This window comes from Corvus brachyrhynchos, unplaced genomic scaffold (assembly GCF_000691975.1).
Source record: "Corvus brachyrhynchos isolate BGI_N302 unplaced genomic scaffold, ASM69197v1 scaffold542, whole genome shotgun sequence".
Classification (NCBI taxonomy): domain Eukaryota; kingdom Metazoa; phylum Chordata; class Aves; order Passeriformes; family Corvidae; genus Corvus; species Corvus brachyrhynchos.
The window spans coordinates 912,448-918,447 of record NW_008236766.1 but is presented as its reverse complement, the minus strand read 5'-3'; positions in this window follow the sequence as shown (position 1 = coordinate 918,447).

Genomic DNA, 6,000 nt, shown 5'->3' with positions numbered 1-6,000 from the left:
ACAAAAGTGTTTTTTTTTTTTTTTTTTTTTAAATTCCATAGTTTCATTTGGTTTGTTTTTTAGACTTCTCTGTGCACATCAAGACTTTTCTCTGGCTCTGTCAACTTTCCCCATAGTATCAAAAGCATTTTTACTATTTTCAGGCATCTTATTCTTCCATTTACTGTGTATCTTAACTAATTTGAAGGTTCTTCTGTTTACCTCTACAACATTTTAATTCTTTCAATGGGATGATTGTTGTGTTCTGAATGTCCAATGATAATGAATCAAGAATTTAACAGTTCTGTTTCCTGCTCTTGGTGCTAGCTAAATTTTTTTTCCTCCTGAATTGATAACTGAATTATTGTCCCCTAAAATGTCTATTTAAAATATTCCAGACCAATGCATTGAACAGTTCTTGCAAATGATCACTTCAACCAGTCCTTCTCCTTGGTATTTAATTGGTGTGTATGTCAGTGAGATTAACAAAATATGGGTGCTCATCAGGCTGCAAACTTTGCATGTTACATGTGTTTATGGAGAAAATACTTTATTGTTTTCTCCAAGAGGAGCTAGTTATCTCTGTATGTTTGCCTTGAATCCTGCTAAAGTTTGCTTACTAAAAATTGGGTAGAAAAAACCCCATTGAAATAGAAAAAACCAGAACCAACATAATCTGTCACTTAGTGACCCCCAGGCCTGTTATCCATAGTTGGCACCAGGTGCTGATGAATTAAACCCAACAGGTGTTTGAATGAGCCAACACAGATAATTAACTTAAATGGTCCCATTTTCTTAAAAACTGTCACAAAATAAACCCCCTCTTCTCTTTTATGGGGTATGCAATTATCTGGCACTTCGTAAGGCCTAGTCTTTTAGAAAGGCCTAATTGCAGCCTCTGATTTTGTGGGTGCAATTCGCTGCACATTTAACTACATAATAGTTCATGCAAAGGAGGTAGTTAAAATGTGTGCCATCAGTTATGCCCACAGTTGTCATAATTGCAGATGTAAATCAGCTTGTTCAGCAAATGAGGTTGTTTTGCACAATCCAAACCCACCTTTCTAATGGCTGTGAGTGTTTATGCTTCAGTCATTTGCTACATAAGTGACTTTGCTCTCTGTTTCAAAGGAAGGAAATACTTTCTAAATACCAGTCCTCATGTAACAGAAAACAAATAGTTTGAAATGAGAATTGTCAGTTTAATGAGATGGAGGAAAGAGCTTTAGAAACCATCTCATCTGTGACCTCTTTCCTCTGCTGGATCCACTGTGTGACCTCAAAAAAAACATTATATTTCCTGTGTTGCAGTTTACCAGTGTGTACAGTCTAGATAAACTGCCTAGTAACTATATATTGTTAATTAATATTAGAAAAATATATCCCAGCTGTTAGTGAAGTGCTCTGTGTCAGAAGATTGATAGTATTAATGTCCAATATTATCTCTTGAAAATAAGCAACAAGACAACACAGTTTTCAGAGTTGTGTATAAACTTTGCATATAGCATGTGCTTGCCTTTCTCTCCAAACTTTCTGATATGTAATTGCCAGCTTTACTGAATAGCCAAGGTAGCAAACCCAAAATGATTTCAGATCATTCATTGTGAGGTGAGAGGACAGATGCCTGATTAGTTTAAAAAGAATTGTTCCTTTGCTATCCATAGATTGTTGCACTACTCATTATGGATTGGGCTCAATAAAATGGGAGTGTGGTATAGGCACATTGATTTGCTCAGTAACCTAAAGAAACATGGATAGATAGAGAAACAGGGAGAAACAGGGGTAGTGGAGTGTCTTGGTAATCCTCTAACTCTTTGGGTTTTCTTTTTATTTTTACAGAAAGAGCTAAAATTCCTTTCCCAAAATCACTGAAAAGTACTCTTTCTCAGAAGGAGGAAGTAGAGATGGTGATGGCTCTTATAAGTAGGAAGTCATATCAAAATAGAAAAAAACCCCTAGAAGGTAAGAAATTCCTTACAGAGTGATGTCATCTATGTCAGTGCACTCTCTGACAGTGATGACAGGAAATGCTATTTAGGGAGAATATTCAAGCCTGGCTATTTCTTCCATGTAGCACCAAGCCTGGATATTTCCTCTCATTTAGTACTCCAGAATTATCCTTAAGGTTGTGAGAAGATACATTCCAACATAATCCTGTTAGCATTCATTATGGCCCTGTTGTCAATGAATATCCCGGATTCCTTGTTGAATATACCGATGCCATCTGCCTCTGCAGCTGCCCATGGCTGTAAGATTCAGAAATGCACTATTTAATGAGTAAATAAATATTTTCTGTTTTAAAATGATCTCCTACTCTATTCATCAGCTGGCCCTTATTTCTAGGAGTACAGGATGTGGCAAAAAGCTCACATTCACTACTAAGTAAAATCTCAGTTATATCCCTCCTCAGTCACCTTCTCACCAAACCGGTGACTCCAAGATTGCTTTGCTGAGTGGTGACTGTAACTGCCAGTTCGAGTTGAGCATTAGTAAGACCTGCTTTGGATTACTTTTCCCCAAGTGTACAATTTTATTTGTTTTCCCTCTCTTGTTTGGACTAGTATTTTCATTGGAGGTGACCAGGGTGTTCAGAAACTTGAGTTTGTAACTGTATATTTAGGAGTGGGATTTTCAGCTTTAAAACTATCAGACTATTTTCTCTGTTAGTACTGAATATTATTTGAGTTAGGAGTAGTGTTCAGAGGATGACATTTTTGAAAGTCAAGAAATTGTCAGTGTACTGAAGAAAAAGGCTTACCTTCATAGCAGGTATAAATCATTATTATGACTATTACTTAAATCACTGATTCTTATCAATTAAAGATCTCTTCCAAGGAATATTCAGCTGTTTTGCTAGCTTTGTCTTGCTCTCTGAAGAAATAAATCTAGTGGCAAAATTTGAACTTCACCCCATGAAGACCACTGATCCTGTCTTGGTTGAGTTTTGACAACAAAACAGAGCAGAGATAGCAAAGAATATATTTTTTGTGAGAGATGAAGGTATAAGTCTTAATTTCTCATTTTTATAAAATGAAGATACCATTTTCTATTGTGTTTGAATATTGTGATGAGGTAATATCTGTCATTTTGATTAAGAAGCCTAGTTAGTGAAGATTAAAATCAAGAAAATAGTCATACACATTTCTTAAAGCAAAAAAAGTTCTGTCTCAAGGATTGGATTTAAAATTTAAAGACAAGAACCTTGTCTCTGTGTACTGTAGGAGAGATTTAAAATTATCTGTTATAATTCTTTTATTTCTGCATGATCTTATTTTTGCATCTTTTATGATAATATATATTACAGTAGTTACATTAGAATAGTATTTTGTAATTGTTCTCTGTTATGATATTTTGTTCATGTCTGTATTCTTCCCCCCCGTTTAGTGCATTTATAAGGTTGTAGTCTTTAATTTTTTTAAAATTGCAGTCCCCTGAAAGTAGATAAGAATCTCTTGTATCAAATTCAAAGCAGAACTTGTATTTCCAAGAAAAGAATGGAGAATTTAACATGTTCTCAATGTCTTCCACCCAGAAACTGGGACAGAAAAGCCTCCTGAGCTCTGCTCACTCACAGTCAGACAGAAATCATAGGACATCCATCGACTTTGAACAACTCAAGAGTAAACAACTATTACTTGTGCCAAAATGAGCAAACTATATAAAGATGGACAAATATATCCTGAAGTGTTTTGTCTCTTTGCTTGCCTGAACCCTTTAATCAGAAAGCTTTAGCTTTCCTTTAGCCCTGAAGAAAATCTTACAGCAGTGTGAACTCCTAACCTGTAAGAGGACATCTGCTGATAGTATTTTTGTCAGAGTACAAATTACGGAATTGTCTAAAATGTATGTAATTTATTTGTTCTGTACTAATAGACACCATGCCAGGTAGGCAGTTTTCTTTCACAAATCCATTTTGTTGTGTTTTCCTTGCTTTTACTTTCTTTACTTTTGTTACAAACATTGGGGGTGGGGGGGATGTGTGTGTGATGAGGCCAGAATCTGCAATAGGGGCTCCTGGTAACTGCATGCTTCACACTCAGAGAATATTCTAGGAAATTGCTTATAAATTTGCTTGAGGCACTACAACACAAGTGCTTCAGTCTATGGAATTTGTTACTGCTATTTTAGGTTGCTTTCAATTGCTTTTTTTTGAGCAGAACTTATTTTAAACTGCACGAATAAGATATGTTCTTTAAAGTACAGTGAAATTTCTGTGGTTCTTGCTACTGAAATTCTGTTGTGTTGATTAAACTCTGTATAAAGCAGGTGTTAGAGTAATGGCCTTTACAAGTTAATTAATCTTCATTTTCAAAGGATGAGATACCATTTGGCTTAGGTTTATTATATGTAAGTGTAAATTACAATGTGATTTACGGTCCTAAAGAAAAAGCCACTCTCTAAGGACAGGTCTTGCCAGTAAACTGGTGTTGTGGCACAAGGTGTAAGCAAATTATGTGCACTTTTCATTAAAAAAATTTCCTTAAATATATGTACCATCTGATTTATGGCTTATTCAAGAAATTTTGCTGAGAATATCAGTTTTAGGAAGTACCTTATAATCTCCAAAATAGTATTGAAATTCCTCTTACAGTCATTACAGCATTGATTTTATTTAGGTGTGAAGTATTTCTGTTAGGGGGGCAAAGTCTTTTTCTGTACATATGTGAACACTTGGAGAGATTTTATTTACAGTAAACTAAGAGCTTTTTGACATAATATTGAAAGGGTAATATATCCCTTTCATTCTCACTGAAGAACACAGCTATATGTATAATCAGGCACCTTTTGGAAAAATTGATCTAGTTTCTGTTTTTCAGATTACATCAAAGTCTGTTGAGGAGTAAAAATGTATGTTTTACAAAATGCAGTGAGTATAAGCCACAGATTTCTATATTTTTCTGACAGAATTCAGCAAGATTTTCACTTTAAGCAGAAAGTTGACCTTTTTTTCTCTTTTTGTTGTGCACCTACTCAGTAGCAAAGTGAACTTCACTTATGAGCTCTAATAGTCACACTGTTTTTATTTGATGTGCTTCAAACCTTTTATAAAGTCCCAAGTGCTTTCTGGTTCTCGTGACACCAAGATGGTAGGTCAGAGTGTGGCCTGGATAACTATCTCCTCAGCTGGCAGGTGACACTGCTCATTCCTTTCATTTAGTGAGAGTCACTTGGAGGGCACATCTGGACTCACCATTACCACAGTGGCTGCATCACCAGCCCACCTTGTGGCAGTCCTACCCGATCACTGCACTTGCAGAGCAGTAAACTTGAGGCACAGTGTTGTCCAGTGCTGGTATTTGGTTGTCATGTGCTTTTTTGGAAGAGAGATGAAATTTTCAGAGGCCCAGCAGACACGCTGACATTTTGTACCACCCTTGCTCTTTGAAACCAAGGGAGCTTGAAAATGCACTGCTTCATATCAAAGGGTTATGTAATTTTTACAGCACTAACAGAACACAACAAGTGTAATTTGCCTTTAGAGGGTGACGTATTTACTTGTCATGGCTACATCCTCCTATCCTGAGGTGTTAAATCATTTCCCGTCTCTGTTGATTTTAAGATATTTTGGTTAGAGCACAGCTTTGTGATTGGCTCCCCCACGGAATTAACTTTGATCTCACCTGTCGTGGCTTCTCCTTTCCTCTGTGCTCCTGATTTATTTTGTATGCTGTTCTGTTTTGGCTCAGTACAATTCTGTTCCTACAACTCCTCATGCTTTTTGCCACAGACCAGATGCACACCCTGCATTACCCTGTGTAAATCTCACATATGCCCAGTGCTGCCTTGACATATCAGTGTGCTTTGGTGAGGTGCAGTGGAGCTCTCTGGAGCTCACAGGAAAGTAGGCAGCAGCCTGCCAGATCCATGGCTGTGACCTGTCTCCTGCCCAGAGGTGAGTTGTGTCAGGCAAAGAAGGGAATGAGGAATTAGAATACAGGCTGGTTGTATCTCAAGGGTGATGTTGCCAGGATGGGAACAGCTGGGAGGTGCTAAACAGTTGAGTTTGTGTAGGAACTGCAG